Source organism: Stegodyphus dumicola, chromosome 3, assembly GCF_044657685.1.
Source record: "Stegodyphus dumicola isolate Sdum_Otavi_A_Nest chromosome 3, ASM4465768v1".
Lineage (NCBI taxonomy): Eukaryota > Metazoa > Arthropoda > Arachnida > Araneae > Eresidae > Stegodyphus > Stegodyphus dumicola.
Genome location: NC_140770.1, coordinates 141,098,409 through 141,118,185, shown reverse-complemented (window position 1 = coordinate 141,118,185; position 19,777 = coordinate 141,098,409). Strand labels below are relative to the sequence as shown.

The window sequence follows — 19,777 nt, the reverse complement described above, 5'->3', positions numbered from 1 at the left end:
GTACCTATTAGATAAGTAAAAAAATGTAGTGAACGATAATTCTTCACCACCCAAATTAAACAACTGGTTCCTCTCCCCCATCACCATTTAAGTAGGGGAAAATGTAAGAAATTAAACCCATTAATATGCTGTTTAAATCTCAAAAATCTCCCTGTTTTGTTAAGCAAGAAAAGAAAAAAGCGTAAAAATGTTAGAAATATTTACTGCAAGATGTTCTTCGTAGTACTTTGAATAGAAACTGGGAGAAAATAATAGCTTTGCTGTCAACCCAATTTATCCTTCGATAAGTTTAAAATTTTAGCGAAATCTCCTCAAGTTTGAAATCAGGCTCATTTTTGACAATCTATCAGTTATATTTGTTGAAGGTAACAAATATGATTTTAAATTTTCGACATTTTATAGAATATCGTGTCAGTATTTTCTGTTTTATATCGGAAAAACTAATGAAACATTTTTAAGTTCTACATCAAAAGACATGCTATATATGTTAAAAAATAAAAATAAACAAATCTTTAATCGTTAATTATTATTGCTTACGTAACCATAATTCTGACTTTATTTCTGAGAAAATTATCCCGAAGGTTTCTTCGTTGGTGAACTGAATTTCCTTAAAGTCTTTCTCATCCACCAGAACTTGCACCTTTAAATTTAGTCAAAAGAGTAACATTCTCATTCTGGCGTAGTTTTCGAAGCTTTATCGGTTTTGAAGGAGGTGAGACACGGGTCCTTCTTCTTCAGAAGCACACGAAATTAACTATGAAAAATTTCTCAAATGTTTATAATTTAAACCATTTCACCCAATAAATTTGTAGATACAAAGTGAAGATTTTAGCAGTGTTTGTCAGGTGACCATCATAGAATCAGGGCTGCTTGAACTCTGGAATCACCATTAACTGAGAACAAAGGAATGCATTTCAAAGTACCCCAAGTTAAGCTGTTATGTTTCAAACATTACAAAAATTATGTGATACTATTAATGAAATTATATAAACTTCGTTACAAAAATATAACGAGATTTAGATCCTTTTCGTATGTTTAAGTCTACAGCAAAGAACACAGATGCTTAACTCTTTGAAGACCATAACGTCCCAGACGGTCCTTTCATTCAAACGTCCATAACCGCCCCAAACGGCCGAAATTCCGATGTTGTTTTCTTCCCTCTCCTAAGGTATGCAGTAGCAGGTGAAATTTCCCCAAATGCATTGTATCAGTTTATTGCAGACAGCTTGTCCTAAAAGGGTTTATTTGTTGTTTCTTATCTTTATTTGTTAGGAAATAGACAGGATGACATTTGAAATCTTTACTCTTATTTGTGCGTTAATAGATGGGGAGGAGAGGAAATTACTGTTATAAGGTATTTCTCCCACTTTCCTAACGTGCCTTCGTGGTGTAACAGTAGCACGCTGGGCTGATATTCCAGAGGTCCGTGGTTCGATTCCCGGCGAAGGCAGTTGCTAATTTTTCATCTCGCTGGCTTCCAAAAAAAAAATCCTAGTGACTCTACACTGTGACTTTCGAAAACCTTTTCGGGCGGTTCGGTATTTTATGCGTACAGGTTAGCTAAAACTTCGATTTTCAAAGAGTTAAAATGGGGTATTTTAATCTGGAATATGTGCATCGTAGTGTAGATTATCCAAGACGTTAAGTCCTCCTACCACCGGTCTGTAAAACGCACGAGGACCTGCCCGACAGCGCAATACCATTCCCGTTCATCGCCAAGTTAAGGGAGCGTCCTCACTGCCTAGGAATATCTTAGTGTGCCAGATCTTAAATGTGTACCACCAAAGATCTGTTCTGCCTCGATGTTTAGAAACTGGCTGCAGCTTAGTAGCAGACCCGTTTTTCCCTTTGGGAAACTTTGACAACCTTCCAAGTCACCGAGATGGATCTTCAAAAGGGTACACAAAGTCTCTGGTACATATTATTTATTAATAAATCAGAAACTGTTGAAGATGCATATAAACTAATATCAGTGATGGACAGAATAACTCAAAACGTTTTATATCCTATACCAGTACACTTCTGTATAGGGTACTTTAATGGATGGAGAATGTCAAGCTGATAATCGAAATATTAACATAAGCGATTAAGCAAGTCGATTACCACAGTGATTATCATAATGGTTATTCTGGCTTTTAGGTCATCAGTATTATCAACCTTTTCATATAAAACAATGTCTTTCGCATATCCCCAGAAAAAACAAAAGTCTGATCCAAGACGCTGTCCATTTTCTACGGGTAAAATCTTTTTTTGTGCCATACTAGAAGGAGAATATTCCTAGTCGCCTGTTTTGAAGTTCTAATACGTTTGTATCATAGATTTCTTTTTCAAGAAGCTACGCAGAGCTTGAGCTTCCTCCTGAAGTCGCCAATATCCTTTATTCTAGTATTATGATCAGGGAAGTAAGAAAAGAACTTTTAGAGTATAGATGCCTATCATTGCTATCAATTTGTTTGTATCTTCCACAGCTTCTCATTTATTTACAACTGAAATGTGCCAGAGACTTAATGTTTATCCTTGGCGCCAATGTGTGCATTTAAATTATGGCAAAGTACTCGATGGCTATCTGCGTAAGAGGAGGGATGCCTTCGTGGAGGACTTTCTAACGAAAATGGCTCGTATACACGTTACACATGAGGAAAACTACGAAAACGCTCATGTAGCTAGCCCGTTCGCCAAGATTCGAACCCCAGACCGAACTACCAGTGTTCTACGATTTTACTACTCGGCCGCTGATCAGCCTCGCAGGCGCCAAATCCACCATATTGAATATATGCTAATATTTAAGATAACATTTCAAAAATAATATCAAGAATGTATTTAAGGTGTAGCTGAAAATCTGGAGTTTTAATCCCAGCGATCATTAATCTTTTCTGTTCCTTGCTTTCAAAAGCTTAGTAGAGTGTCCATTTGGGACAGGAAAGAAAAAACACTTTCTCTTATCTTTCTATGGCTGTACCCCGGAAAAGGGGCCTGTAGCCTAGCTATGAAAAATGAAATAACATGTTTTCAGATAAAAATTTATCTTTCGTTCGCACATTGCTTGCAAAATTTTGATAAATGGCAAATTTCTATAATTCCTTTACTCACTATTATCGAAATGCAGTTGTTTCTAATGTGAAATTTGAGGCGTTGCGGAGAGCAAAACAATTTAAACCTGTAATTTCAAATTATTTATTGTATGTGCAAAAATATTGTAAATATAGCAATATTTAGCAAATTCTGATGATTTTATTTTTTTCATTTTTTGAATATATTTATCATTTTTAATTCTATTATTTAGAATCGAGCACCACAATGTAAATTTCATTGAGAACATTCTGATATAATACATCTTGGTTGGAGGTCGTTGTAATAAAGCCTAATATTTCGTCAGCGCCATACAGTTTTCAGATGCTTCAGTCATAGTTTTGGCATACCGTTCTGTACCCTGTGACTAGGTAGACTTCGGAAATCCGGTTACAGGGATGTGCCAGTCTTTTGGCAGATTTTTGATATCCTCATCTGTGATGTTCCTTAATAGTTCAGGAGGAGAGGTATTGCACCTATATCACCAAATCATGTAGTCATTTTCTGTTGCTTCGAAGAGAAATTTTGGCGTGATGAAGTTTCAAACAGTCTTTTCCTTGGTAAGCGACCGAGGATCGATATTATGATATTTTGATGGTTTCAAAATCTATCTTAGGCTAGCTGTAAAACTTTTACTAGTTTCGATTTTGAAACAGAGAAGCACATAACAATTCAAATTAAAATGTATCAGCTGCCAGACTTCTTAAGTATGTTTTCTTAAGCTCACGTAAAGTCTGTGAACTCAGTTTGCTACCGTCTTGAGGTTAAAAGCAGACCAGGATCACGAGTTCCTAAATTTTCTAAAATTGTATTCGACTTTACGTTAGCAGAAAATGAAGTAAAACTAATCCTTCTCAACACTTTTCTGGTTACTTGAGGAATGGAAAATTCAACAAGTACAAAGCGAACGAGTAAAATTTTTTTCTTCAGTCAGGTTATTTTTTCTCGTTCAGTCCACGGAAGAATTTAGACCCTGAGATAACTTCATCCAAGTGATGAAATATATGACTAAACTACAGTTAACTGAAGTGGAAGTGACATAGCACACTGTAGTGGTTTCCCAACGTGCAGCTCGATAAGGTGGATAATACCACTTTCATAACAGTATTGATTAGAGTTCCATCGCTCCTCTTCACATCAAATTCTTCAAAGGAAGTCTCATGTGTAGTCAAATGGAAAATTATGGTAGACGCTATGTCTTTACAAATCCTGCAGAGAACAAAACATGGTAGATACCTTCTGATTCTGGTTCCTGTGTGATAAGGTTGCTTAGAAGTTCTTTGTCTAGGATAAATGATTTCCGAATGCAATGGTACCTCTTTCAGACCATATGAGAAATCCTGTTGGAACGAGGTGCCTTTTTTAATGGTTACGGTTTCAGCCTCGAAGGTCAGTCCAAGAGATAAAGGAATAAAAGAAGTACTTTCATCAGGGTCAGAATATGGACGCCTTTGTTATATACGAGTGAAAAAAATCTTTCTCCCCAGGAGTTCAGCGCAGGTAGCGACACCGTGAGTTATTAATGTTGGAAGCAGCGTGAGAGGAAGGTGGTCTTTCCTGAGAAGAGTGAGGACTTTCCTGCTGGAGCTATGGGTATAATTACGGGGCGCAGCCCCCAGCCCACCTAACCAAGACTTGATCATATGACTCTACTTGGGAGCTAGCCCATCCAACAACAAACGACGAGCCAGCGATCCAGCCATGCTCAAAACACTCAACAAGAGAACAAGAAACAAAAAAAAGAAGAAAAACTACAAGCCCCGGGAAACCAAAACATCAGGAACCGAGTAACAAAAAAGTTAGTAAAACGAAAACGAAAGAAAATAATAAATACGACCAGGGAAATTCACTTTATCCCTGGACCTAAGACATTCATACAAACGAACAGAAACAAATAATAATAATAACTGTTAGAAACAAAAATAAGACGACGTAAAAACATATAAACACATATACATACATCATTCACACAAAAATGCCTATGGCTTCTTTTGGCGAATTTATAATCCTCATAATCTCTCTAGAATATTCTTGAAGATTCTTATAATTTTTCTTAAAATCACTGTGAAATTGTTTTCTATATTTAACCCTTGCACTCCCGGTAATACTACAGTCCTCAAAATACATACATCATTCACACAAAAATGCCTATGGCTTCTTTTGGCGAATTTATAATCCTCATAATCTCTCTAGAATATTCTTGAAGATTCTTATAATTTTTCTTAAAATCACTGTGAAATTGTTTTCTATATTTAACCCTTGCACTCCCGGTAATACTACAGTCCTCAAAAAAATGTCTCGAGTCTCCCAGATCATTACAAACCTTGCATCTATCATTATCCTGTAATCCGAATCTCTTTAAGTAAGCTGGAAAACGACCGTGTCCTGTTAGGATCTGATTAACATCAATGTCTATATACATTTCCATTTTCTTTCCTAAATATATATTTTTTAACAAACCATAGTTTCTACTAGAGTGTTCCCAGCTGGTTTTCCACTCATACAGAACATGATTAAATAAAGCGGAGGTGGCCCTTCTTTTAGAGTATGGCATATACTTCACAATAACATTCTTATCCAATATCGCAGCTTTTGCCAATTCATCAGCCCTCTCATTCCCATCATAACCAGCATGTGCTTTCACCCAGTGAATTTTAATATTATGTATGTTTTTCAATTGTAAAAATAAATTTTTTATATCAAATACTAAACAATTTTTATTTTCCGGGCCCGAGAGGCATTGCAGTACAGACAAGGCATCGGAATAAATATTTATACAATAACCAACTTTTAAAGTCCTTTTAATCGAATTCAAAGCTTCAAATATTGCGTACATCTCAGCTTGATACACAGAGTTCATAGCATGAAGTTTAAATTTCCAATTATGAATCTCAATGCCATAGAAGAAGACAACAAATGCTCCTCCAATACCACCCTCGAGCCCCGAACCATCTGTATAGATATCCAGTTCTTGATATCTCAAATAATTACAATCATATAAAATCGAAATTCTATTAGCAGGATGTATATAGCTATCATCAAAACCTCGGAAAGCATCGCTGTTAATACTGCAATTATCAATCTTTATTTCCTCAATCAAATCATTTAAAAGTAAAAACTTTTGAAAATAAAATCTATATTGGGAAGAGAGGGGAGGAATTCCTGCAAGAATACAGACCACCTCCGTAGAAACAGTCCTGAAGACTCTAGTAATAGCCAGCATCCAGCTCCTCTGCAAAGAGTTTAATTTATCTCTTAGTCTGATCAACTCCCCTGCCCTAGCACCCCAAGCACCTATACCATAAAATATTTTCGGTAAAATGACACAATTAAAAATCTTCTTCAATATTGGTGCTTTCTTTTGTAATATCTCCACATTAAAAGTACTCCTATAAAAATGTAAACTCTTATCAGTATCTCTGTGTAAAAGTTTAAAATGTTCAATAAAATTCAATTTTTCATCGATAACTACACCAAGATATTTAATATTTTTCTGAAATCTAATATTTTTCCCATCAAATTTCAATTTCGGTACTCTAGTCTTGGCACCTCCCCTAGGAAAAAAGAGTCCAAAAGTCTTATCCACATTAAATTGAATGTTTTCACATTGACTCCAATTAAGCAACTGTTTTTCAACTTCAGTAAAAGTATCCTGAATTTTCTCCAAAGAGGTGCCCTTGATAAGAAGCAAAATATCATCAGCGTAGCATATAATTTTTGCATTGAGAACATTAAAGCTAGTCAGGAGTGGGTTAACTATAAGAGCCCAGAACAGGGGAGCACTACATGATCCCTGCGGACATCCTTTATACAATTGTAAATTTATATCAATATTTTCTGAAACGCCCTTAAAAACTATACTTCTATTGTTAAAATAATCCTTGATAAGCATATACAAATTTTTTGTTACCTTTAACTCAATCAATTTATTCAACACGGAGGACCATCGTACAGAGTCGAAGGCAGCTTTGACATCAAAAGAGACAATAGCAACATGTTCAGTGCTTTTCAATTTTCGTATTTCATCCACAACCTTAAAAAGTGCCAAATTAGCTGATCTTCGTTTTCTAAAACCATACTGGCTATCCGCTAAATGATGTTTACCATTCAAAACATATAATAGTCTATTAACAATCAATTTGTCCAAAACTTTGGCAAATACCTTTTTTTACTACTCTTGCACGAATCTCATCAAGTCCTGGAGCAGCTTTATCTCTGAGATTAAATATAACTTCTCTGATTTCTTCATACGTAAAATCTACTTCATCCTCCAAACTTTCACTACTAAACTCATTCTCATTATTATCAAATCTATCCATTTCATTTTCCCCAATATTAAGTGTCTCTCTAACAATTCGTCGATATTCTTCTTTAACATCAATATCCGTTTTATTCTCATCATCTCGTAAGATAATCTGCCTCCTAGTTTTATTTGTTGCGATTTTAAATATTCCTTCGTAATATTCTTTATTCTGAATAAAAATCTTATTTTTAAAATCACCCCTAACTTTTTTAATTTTCTTTTTATACAAAGCCAAGCACTTCTTATATTCTACTTTTCTTCTCATTCTTGTATCTTCATCTAGACCTTTTACTTGACAACTCTTACGAATAGCACGAATTTTCCTTCTAAAAATATCCAAGTCTTGGTTCCACCAAAAAACATTTCCATCCTTTCGAATCTTACATCTTAAGTCTCTCTTCATCCGTCCTTCAATTTGTTTCTCCATATAAATAATCAAATCATTAAATTCCTTGACATCATTTATATTAACAATTCGATCTTCAATTTCCAAGATAAGTTTCCTCATTCTCATACAGCATCTATCAATTCTTTAAGATTGTTTGACAAAACAACTTTTTCTTCATTTTTATCACAAATATCCCTAATTTTTACCACAATATAATTGTGATCACTAAGTGAATTTTCCTCCAAAATCTTCATATCAAAATTCTCTATTACAACTCTCGGAGAACACAATACTAAATCAGTATAACCATCTCCCCGTACCGAGGAAAAAGTAGGTTTTGAATCTTCTTTATTCAATAAAATCAAGTCGTTTAAAATAATAAAATCCGAAGTTAAAAGCTATGGGTATATTGGCTCGCTAGAACTATCACTCCTCGTGTGTAATGATAATAGCGATAGCGCATTTTTCTTCTTAACATATTTCTCAAATTACGGGACTGAATGTATTCAAGTCCCAAATCGTCATGATTTGCAAGTGGTAATGTTTTTATTTCATTAAAATTCATGTTATTGTTAGAACTTGAGTTAGAATTTCATTTCAACCCTCTATTACAACCCGGGGTTTGTGTTGCGGTTTCGCCCACTACACCACACCTGTAATGAGGGAAAAATAATTCTCTTTTCCAGAGTTATCCGAAAATGCTTTGAATAAATTTTTCAATTATCATCATGTTGTCTTTTCTTTTCTTCCATCAAAGATGGACCACAGAAATCCTTCTAAAGTTAATATTCGATTTCCCGGCGAATGATCAGACCTTCGGATCACACAGTGTTTCTTTAATCGATTAATTTTGAAAATTATTTGTGTTATTACGAGTTTTGCCTCTTCTTATTTTGTTTTTGTCATTGACGTGAGTTGTCTGAAAAAGTTGTCACTTATGTAGTTACATAATGTTTACAATATGCACAATATTTATAAGCACACAATAGAGTTGCATAATATTTGACAATTTTAATCATCGTTTCAAAGTGTTTGTAGCAAAAACTAAGAAATACTGCTATTTTTACAAACAAAAATGTGTTTTTTGAGCATTTGGAGCAAACAATTAATAATTTGACATACAAATTTTAAACGTCTTCCGTGTCCCCCCGAATTCATATTAGGGCCTACAGCGTATCGACAGTAGTGGTTTTAATAAATGTAAAAATTGACAACAAAAAAATTCAAATTTCACCATTTTTCGAATCCATTTGCGAATTTTCCATTTGCGCATTTTTATTGCACAAATGGAAGTTATAATTTTATTTGAGTTTTTTTTTTTTATTTTGCTTAGTGTTGTGTAAAGAATTTGTCTGATAGCGTTATAAAAACTAGGTGAATAATTTTCTGATTTATGGAAATCTTAATTTTATTTGATTCTGAATTATTTATTTTAAGGCTTTAATTTTGGGAAAAAAACAGATGCTTCTGGGAATATTATTTAGTTTAAAAGAATATTATTTGTTTTCCTTTATTTGCAAATTTTGTACAAGCTTTGATTCATTGTGAAAAGAAGCAGGGAAAGGGAAGCAATTTTTTGCTAAGTCATGATTCCGCGCGCTTTGTCCTTTAGAATGTTCTAGAAGGAATTTCATTGTGTAGTTGACCTTAAGAGAGGAAGTACGTGACAGAAAGGTCAAAGGTTGCTACTTGACCTTCGATGTAAGTCATTCAGGTTTTTGGCGATTGAGGGTCCGGTTGTTGGCTAAGTGAAGAAGGGCGCGCATGCGCGATCACCCTTATTTCCGCATTCAGGGGTTCAAAACGCAAATTTTGCCAAAATTAAGGGGGCGATAATTGAAGCCATAGTGGGAGCCCGCGTTTGTGAAGGATACGAAGAAAATTCGAGTTGGAATCACTTTCTGACTGGCTTGCTGAACTTACTTTTGGAGGTTACTCTTGAAACTTGCTTGAAAAAGATGTAATTTACGAAGAGAGATGCTTCCCTGCCGCGTTCTGGTTAAAAGGCGAAATTGAACCGGGCGAGTGACTTAAGACTTTCAAGACCAGGCGGATAGCCGTGCTGGGCAGCAGTGCACCTGTTTTCTGTTTTCCAGAAAAAAAAAGTAGCTTCGTCGTTACGAAAACCAGTTACCTGCGTGTGTGTTTCGCCAATAGTGCCAGGACAGGACGATGTCTTCTGAAACTTCCATTTGTGACCGTAAAAATGAGCCCCGCCGACGTCAACGCTGACTTAAGACTTTCAAGACAAGGCGGATAGCCGTGCTGGGCAGCAGTGCTCCTGTTTCTGTTTTCCAGAGTGAAAATTGCTTCATCGTTATGAAAACCAGTTACCTGCCGTGTCTGTTTCGCCAATAGTGCCAGGAAATGACGATGTCCTCTGAAACTTCCATTTGTAAACTTGGATCAGCGCCGCCGACGTCAACGCTTATTAGGATACGAGTCCTCCACTTCAAGACGTCCACCCAAGATAAGTTTTATTTATTTTTTATTTTTTTTATTTTTTATTTTTTTTTTTTTTTTTTTTTTTTTTTTTTTTTGTGTGTGTGTGTTTGAACCTTAAGCAAGGTTTCAACAACTCCCTTAGAATGTAAAAACAACGTCGAATCTTAAATTAATTCTCAGGCTTTCAATTGTTTCCCTTTCCCTTTTTAAATTACCAAGACAAACCTTAAAGTTTTTTTTTATATGAATTTAAATGGGAAAAAAAAGTAAATGACAAATTGAAGAATTCCCCTTAGACTCTCTGATGAGGATAAGATTTTATTTTATTGGTGATGAATTCGAATAAACTGATATTTAATCTGGAAACCAATTTCAGTATGTTTCTTTATATATTTAATATGTTTTTCCTATATATCTTGTATATGTTTTCTTATGTTACGATCCTCTCACGGCGCGGTCCCGGGATGCATTTTTTCACAACGCAAATGCTTTACCGTTTCACTATACGATCACTAAAGTTTTGATAATTAGCAAAAATTCTTAAGAGTTTAGTTTCCTCCCTAAGAGGAAGTAGAAACCTTTCACGGCAAGTAGTTTCTTATTTAACACTGGTGCCGTGAAGAAACATCCATAACATTGGTGCCGTGACCTCTGCTTAGTGAAGGATCGAATCAGTAACTGATTTTTTGAATTTATTTATTTTGTATAACTTACTGTTTTAAGAAGGTGTTAAATTTTATGTGTGAGGACTAATTAAGGTTTTGATTTGAATTATGTTTGCTTACTGGTTACTGCAGGATATTAATTCCCTAATTTAATTTAAGAATTGAATTTAAGGTTAGGTAAACTGCTTTGGTATAATATTAACCAAAAAGATAGTGTTTTAGTACGTGTGATTCGATGATTTCATACTGTGCATGTTAGGTTGTTTACTAGTACAAAAGTATTAGGTTTTAAGAAGGCTTGTGAATTTCAAATTTTGAGGCTTTCGAAATACTCAGTATGTTTTAGATGTAATGATCGATACTTATGTTTTCTGTAAAAGTACCGGAGTTGTCAATGAGTGGAGGTTTTTTTAAGTTTTGCGCGTAACTGGCAGCTGATTAAATTAGCTTGACAATTTGGAAACTTTTTGAATGATTGAAAACTATTAGAGGGCGATATGTTGAAGAAAACGCGCCGTTCTGCTAGACAGCCTGACCCATCAGTAGAGATGTTGGAAGAGACAGCCCCTGGCGTAAAGGGTACTTCAGTTTTTGGCTTGGACCCACTGGAGTCAGTTCCTATTTTTACGGGAGGAGAAAATAGCATTAGCCTAGCTGATTTTTTAGATAGACTCGAACTGATAGCATCACATGTAGGATGGACGGAGTCAGATAAAGTTACGGTAATTTGGGTTAAACTTGGGGGGAATCCGCGGAATTTTTTAGGAATAATCCGCGTTTGAGGAGCGAAGCTCGTTTTTCCTACCTGGTAGGTGCCTTGAAGGACAGGTTTACAACAGTTCAAAGTCTACATTCCCATATTCGCTCCCTTATACAGGCATTTCAAAAGCCGCGGGAGTCAGTCAGACAATTCGCTGCGCATATTGAGGCTTTATCTTATAAAACAGTGACAGTAGAAAGGATGAGCGATCCGGCAGCAGAGACTCAAAGACAGGAATTGCTATTATCTGTTTTTCTAGAAGGATTGCATTTGCACCTTAGACGTCTGCTTTTGCCCCATAATCATAAATCATTTGTAGCAGCGAAAAACTACGCAGTTTTGGAGGAAGAGATGTGGATAAAAAACCATGCTGAGGCAGATTTTCAGTCAGCTGAAGTTAAGGCGGTCCATACTACGGGTACGGTAAATTCCAAGGACACTCTTTGCGTTTCGGGTGAAAATGTAGAGCTTGTAGAGGCTATTAGATTGCAACAGCAGAACTTAACCCAGTTGACACAGATGATGAATACTTTGCAGAGCCAAATGCAATCTTTGATGGTGCATAATCCTCGGTCGAGATCCTTACAGCCTAGATGTTTCCGTTGTAACCGGGTAGGACACATAAGCAGAAATTGTTATGTAAATGGCAGGTCTAATAACTAGCAGGGCAGATCAGATCACAGATTTCGACAAAGAGAGGCAGGAACGGCGAATACACTTAATTCTCATATGGCACCCGAACATTTGGCGGTAGCATCTCAGGATCGAGGTGCAACTGGTAGCAAATTGAATCACCAAGCTCAGACATTTAATTTAAACTAGAAAAGGGTGGGGAGAAACACGCTTCCATTTCTTCCTCGAATGCCCTTTTGGAGGTGCCATCCGTCTTTCTAGTCACTACAGGAGAATCTTCATTACCAATAGTAGAGGGTTCTATATTACAGACAGAAATTAAATTTTTGATAGATTCGGGGGCAACGGTTAATATTATAGAGGAAAAAATTATTGCAGGGTTAGGGGATAAAGTTTCATTTTCTCCTTGTAAACTTTATTTAAAAGGAATTTCTAATCAGAATGTTCTAATCACACGAAAAGTTTCACTTCCCGTAGTATTGCAAGGCAGGATTTTTCCTGTTGATTTTCTCATTAAGGACAAGGATTTTTCTTTGCACTATGGTGCCATTTTAGGAACACAGTTTTTACTTGATAATGCACTCATTCTGGATTTTAGCACTAAACAATTACTTGGGCAAAACTTTGCTTTACGTTGGTGTGACAGTTCAAATTGTCTCTTTCCGAGACCGATAGATTCCTTGGATTATTGCTATGCAGTTCGTAAACATAAACTTTTGCCGTTTTCTGAGAATATAGTAAAGGTAATTGCTCCTACGTTTAATGATTCGCATGACACAGTCCTATTGGAGCCGATTGATAAAAACTCTCATAGTAAATTCTCTGTGGCAAGATCAGTTATTTAAATAATGATTCTAAGACTTTTAACGTTAAGATAGCAAATTTTACTCCACAGACTATTCATATTAACAAAAGAACTAAGTTAGCATCTATTCTCCCTGTTACTGTGTCTTCAGTAGAAACTGCTTGCGTGAATAACACGACGACCATGGAGAAAGGAGAGGATTTTGAGTAATGGGGGGAGAATTTGACCTTTCTCACTTGTCACCGGATCAGCAGCAGCACCTGACTAAGCTTTTAAGCCATTACAATGACATTTTCGCTTCTTCTGTAACACAGCTAACGGGGTGCGATACAATTCTACACAATATTAACCTTAAGGATAGTATTCCGATTCGACAAAAGCCATACAAAGTGCCTTTTCATCTTCGCGAGGAATTAGATAGGCAAATAACAGAATTATTGGATTCCAATATTATTCAAGAAAGCGATAGTCCATATAGTGCGCCCGTTCTTTTTGTAAAGAAAGCTGATAATACTTATAGATTAGTGACGGATTTTCGGAAACTTAATGAAAAAACTGTTGAAGATTCATTTCCTCTTCCTAATATGCTCGAGCTTGTGGAACAATTGGGTGATGCGAATTTGTTTTCTACGTTGGACTTAACTTCGGGATTTTTCCAAATGAAGATCCACCCGGATGACACATTTAAAAGTCGTTTTTCGACCCCTTCCGAGCATTACGAATGGCTTCGGACACCTTTCGGTATGCGCAATGCACCCAGTTCCTTCCAAAGGCTCATGTCTGTTGTCTTAGCCAATCTGTCCCCGTTAAAAATAGGCATATACATAGATGACATTGTGATAGCTTCGAGTACTTTTGACGAACACCTTGAAAAGCTTAAAATAGTTTTTGACAGACTCAGAAATCATAATCTTAAGTTGAAACCGTCCAAGTGTCATTTTCTCAAAAGCCAAATAACTTATCTAGGATTAAAGTATCAAAAGGTATCTTACAACCAGATGACAGAAATTTAAAAGTTGTACAAGCATTTGTTCCTCCTCGGAATAGAAAAGAAGTTAGAAGGTTTCTCGGGCTTGTAGGTTTTTATAGAAGATTTATACCTAATTTCGCACAGAAGGCTCTTCCTCTTACACAGCTAACAAAAGAAAAAGTTGTTTTTAAATGGACCAATGAAGCTCAAAATTCCTTTGACACTCTTAAAAATGAACTTTTAAATGAACCTATTTTAACTCTACCCAATTTTTCCAAACCGTTTTCGCTTTGTACGGACGCTTCCAATTTAGTCTTAGGAGCTGTTCTTTGTCAGGAGGATGATACTGGGTTCTTGCATCCAATTTGTTACGCAAGCCGGAAGTTAAAAGATCCGGAGACCAGATACAGTACAGTTGAAAGGGAAGTTTTAGCAATAGTTTGGGCAACTGCCTTTTTTCGCCAGGACATTTTAGGGAAAAGGTTCACAATTTATTCAGATCAAGCGTCGCTGTCACACGTACTAAAATTGAAGGATCCCACTTCCCGGATAGCTAGGTGGATTATGGACTTGTCCCAATTTGACTATACAATAATACATAAACCAGGGAAATTGAACGTAACAGCTGATTTCTTGTCTAGAGCAGTAAATGTAACGCATCTTGTTCAAAATTCTGTCAGTCCAGACTTATTACAGACGTTCAAAGAAGAGCAGGGTTCAGATATGCAGTGTAAGCAGATTATTTCAGATATAAAAAAAAAATTTGACTCCTAGTCCTCGTTTTTTGAAATTTTTTATGCGTAATGGCATTTTATATTGTGAATATGCTAAGCAACGTACCCGTTGGCAAAAACTGCACAGGTTGTTTGTTCCACGATCTTTAGTTTCACGTATTCTGCAAGAGCACACCACGATTCGCCGGTGGCGGCACATTCCGGGTTCCATCGCACACTGCAACGTATTCAAAAATCCTTTTATTGGAAAGGCATGTATAGGAAAATTCATAATTATGTAAAATCTTGTCATTCCTGTATCGGAAGGAGGGGTCACCGGCCTTCTCACAAGGCTCCTCTTCTGAGAATGCCTGTGGCTTCTCGTCCGATAGAAAGAATAGCCATGGACATTGTTGGTCCCTTACCCATTACTTTACAGGGAAATAAATACATCTTAGTTATCACTGATTATTTTACGAGGTGGCCCGAGGCTTATCCTTTGAAAGACTTTACTTCTGAATCTATCATAGAAAAACTGGAACTTTTTATTTCGGCTCACGGTGTGCCTTTACACGCAGTTACTGACAGGGGCTCGAATTTTATTTCACATGCAATAAAAGAAGTATATCAGAAATTAGGCATCACTAAGCACACCACCACCAGTTACCACGCGCAGTCTGACGGAGTCGTTGAACGCTTAAATGCTACTCTAATAAATTCTCTCAGCCACCTTGTGAGTGAGACGCAAGAAGATTGGGACAGACATTTGCCTTTCGCACTTTTAGCGCACAGAACTGGACGGCATAGCGCATTACTGGATTGCCCAGCATTTTTTCTTTATGGAAGAGATTTAAATTTACCTATTGATTTGTTGACACAAACAGACTTTAAGACTTATCGTGACACAGACACTTATTCAAGGGATTTAATTTTAAGACTCCGCAGGGTTTTCTCTTTAGTAAATAAAAACTTAACGGAGGCGGCTGAAAGACAGGAAAAGATTAGAGACAAGGTTGTTTTTTCAAAAAATATTAAAATAGGGGATATGGTGTATCTTTATACTCCTGTGTTGCGGCCTGGATTGACTAAGAAATTTGCGAAGTTTAATAAGGGTCCATTTAGAGTGGTCGAACAGGTCACCAAAGTGAATTTTAAAATTGAGTCAGTTACGAGCCCACAGCAGTCGCAGGTAGTACATGTGGATAGATTGACAAAGGTACCTGAACGTATAAACTTTCCTTCATTGCAGGCGTGCAACTCTGATGCTCCAGAGAGAATTCATAATCAATGTGCTGATATTCCTTATAACCTGAGACGTAGGGATTCGCAGGGTTTTGTTGCTTACTAATGTAGGGCTTTGCAAACATTTATTTTTGGACTCAGTAAATCAGAATTTAGTGAAATATATATATATATGTATTATTATTATTATTATTTTTTTTTTTTTTTTTTTTTTTTTTTTTTTTGTATATAGTTTGATTTTTCAGTTTGGCCAAACGTTATTTTGTATATGCATTGGGTTGTATTAGAATTATTTTTGTGTGTTTTGGATAAAATTGTTTGAATTATTAATGTGTTTATTTTCTCAGGAATGTATTTTATGTATCTGCGGCGAGGTAATTATCTTATTTTTATTTATTTCATTTTTTTGGTGTGAACAATTGGATTAGATTATTTCTTTCTTCGGGTGTGAGTATCCGAACACATTCAGTGGCTTATCTATCGTAAGGGAAAAATTGACAGATAAAGTCTTCTTCAACTTTGAAAGAGTGATTGTTCTTCCTTGGTTGAAGGTGAGACGTAGGGGGGTGAAATCTGGTTTCTTTTTAGGTCAAGTTTCTTGGCTTGTATTCTACTAAACGGTCAGTCAGCTGTTTCTTTTTCGAGCATTGTGATCCTCTACTAAGGGCTATTGTGCTGAGTCCACATTACGGGGTAGTTGCTTTCACTTTCTCGCGTTGAAGGCTGCAGGGGGGGAGTTGCTAACACAATGATTTCTAACTACAGGGTTATCCCTCGCTTGCATTGACAACTCCGTACTCATTTAATGTACTCCATGATTGTGCTCAGCAGAAATTGTCACAATAGTAGAATGTGTTCGACCTCAGGTGAAATTGTTTACATTAATGGACTGAAAGAAAGAAAAAAAGAGAGAATGAATAGATAAATAAATGTTCAGAAATGTGGCCACACAGAGACTGCAACACTAGTGTGATGTAATGAACTGAAAAAAAAAGGAGAAATTCTTTTTGTCATAAAATTATTGAATGCTTGATCTTAGACATATTTTGTTTGTGATTAACGCCTTATTTTTTTATTTTTATTTTTGTATGTGTTCTGAGTATTTCTAGGTTTAATTAATTAAGTGATTTAATTGATGTTTTTGGATTAATTGTTTTTGATGATCTTCCTTGAGTATTTTAATTAGTAATTGCTTTGATTAATCTTGTTGTTTTCCTTGCACATTTTGGACTTGAAATTTAATGTGTCAGTAACGTCACTGTTACCAAAGAGTCGTGTGAAATACTGTTACATTATGTTATCCTTTAGCCTTATTGCACAGTATGAGTCATGGTATTTCAAGAAGTGTCTGTCTTCTAAATTTTGGTACACCAAAATTTAATTCCTTAGGGGAAAGGAAATGTTGTGTAGAGAATTTGTCTGATAGCGTTATAAAAACTAGGTGAATGATTTTCTGATTTATGGAAATCTTAATTTTATTTGATTCTGAATTATTTATTTTAAGGCTTTAATTTTGGGGAAAAACAAATGCTTCTGGGAATATTATTTAGTTTAAAAGAATATTATTTATTTTCCTTTATTTGCAAATTTTGTACAAGCTTTGATTCATTGTGAAAAGAAGCAGGGAAAGGGAAGCAATTTTTTGCTAAGTCATGATTCCGCGCTTTGTCCTTTAGAATGTTCTAGAAGGAATTTCATTGTGTAGTTGACCTTAAGAGAGGAAGTACGTGACAGAAAGGTCAAAGGTTGCTACTTGACCTTCGATGTAAGTCATTCAGGTTTTTGGCGATTGAGGGTCCGGTTGTTGGCTAAGTGAAGAAGGGCGCGCATGCGCGATCACCCTTATTTCCGCATTCAGGGGTTCAAAACGCAAATTTTGCCAAAATTAAGGGGGCGATAATTGAAGCCATAGTGGGAGCCCGCGTTTGTGAAGGATACGAAGAAAATTCGAGTTGGAATCACTTTCTGACTGGCTTGCTGAACTTACTTTTGGAGGTTACTCTTGAAACTTGCTTGAAAAAGATGTAATTTACGAAGAGAGATGCTTCCCTGCCGCGTTCTGGTTAAAAGGCGAAATTGAACCGGGCGAGTGACTTAAGACTTTCAAGACCAGGCGGATAGCCGTGCTGGGCAGCAGTGTGCACCTGTTTTCTGTTTTCCAGAAAAAAAAGTAGCTTCGTCGTTACGAAAACCAGTTACCTGCGTGTGTGTTTCGCCAATAGTGCCAGGACAGGACGATGTCTTCTGAAACTTCCATTTTTGAGACCGTAAAAATGAGCCCCGCCGACGTCAACGCTGACTTAAGACTTTCAAGACAAGGCGGATAGCCGTGCTGGGCAGCAGTGCTCCTGTTTCTGTTTTCCAGAGTGAAAATTGCTTCGTCGTTATGAAAACCAGTTACCTGCCGTGTGTGTTTCGCCAATAGTGCCAGGAAAGGACGATGTCCTCTGAAACTTCCATTTGTAAACGTGGATCAGCGCCGCCGACGTCAACGCTTATTAGGATACGAGTCCGCCACTTCAAGACGTCCACCCAAGATAAGTTTTATTTTTTTTATTTATTTATTTATTTTTTTTTTATTTATTTTTTTTGTGTGTGTTTGAACCTTAAGTAAGGTTTCAACAAATTCCTTAGAATGTAAAAACAACGTCGAATCTTAAATTAATTCTCGGGCTTTCAATTGTTTTCCTTTCCCTTTTTAAATTACCAAGACAAACATTAAAGTTTTTTTTTATATGAATTTAAATGGGAAAAAAAAGTAAATGACAAATTGAAGAATTCCTCTTAGACTCTCTGATGAGGATAAGATTTTATTTTATTGGTGATGAATTCGAATAAACTGATATTTAATCTGGAAACCAATTTCAGTATGTTTCTTTATATATTTAATATGTTATTTCCTATATATCTTGTATATGTTTTCTTATGTTACGATCCTCTCACGGCGCGGTCCCGGGATGCATTTTTTCACAACGCAAATGCTTTACCGTTTCACTATACGATCACTAAAGTTTTGATAATTAGCAAAAATTCTTAAGAGTTTAGTTTCCTCCCTAAGAGGAAGTAGAAACCTTTCACGGCAAGTAGTTTCTTATTTAACACTTGTGCCGTGAAGAAACATCCATAACATTAGCTAAGCGACAGGCAACTTTTCCGGGGTAGAACGACAGCAAAATAAAAATTAGTACTTTTTTTCCGCTCACCCGGCTGTACATTTTGCCATCTTAAAAGCTAATAGGGATGCTATAAAGTATCCTAAAATTTTCACATTACTTTTTTTTTTTTAGTTTTACATTTATATTTAGAAAAATTGTATTATTTTAAAGGAAAAAATTCGTGATTTTCCTCAAATGATACTTTTATTGTAATGCGTCATGAATTATTTCAGTTTATAATATTATAATCCTCGATTGAGTCTTATTCAGGTTTGATAGAAATTATCGTCAACGGAACCAGAAAATCAAATCATGCAACCCCTTTTAATTAATTATACTTTTTGACACGAATTATATAGTTAAAATAACAGCTGTTTACATAATTTAATAATCTCAGATTTTAAAAAGGAATATTTATTAATGTCAAATTATTTTATTTTAACAAGCAAAACATAAAAGAAAGTTTCCGTTCAGAAAACGAGCTATAAATTTTATTTATGTGCTAAAGTCGAATCTACTCGAATACATGCTAATATTCATTTGAAAACAATAATATTGTTGCGTGCGTACGGATTCGTTATGAAGTGAATGCACAAGTCCGATGAAAAATGAACAAAACTTTTTATTAT

At 35.8% G+C, this 19,777-nt stretch overlaps 1 protein-coding gene and 1 non-coding gene across 8 annotated transcripts in view; both read left to right on the top strand.

Moving 5' to 3' along the window:
• The window catches only part of LOC118197630 (potassium voltage-gated channel protein Shaw-like), an 834,105-nt gene that overhangs the window by 790,030 nt on the left and 24,298 nt on the right, over nt 1-19,777 (top strand). The window lies entirely within an intron of this gene.
• On the top strand, nt 1,379-1,450 carry TRNAI-GAU (transfer RNA isoleucine (anticodon GAU)). Its single transcript has one exon. It is a non-coding gene; the product is annotated as a tRNA-Ile (tRNA).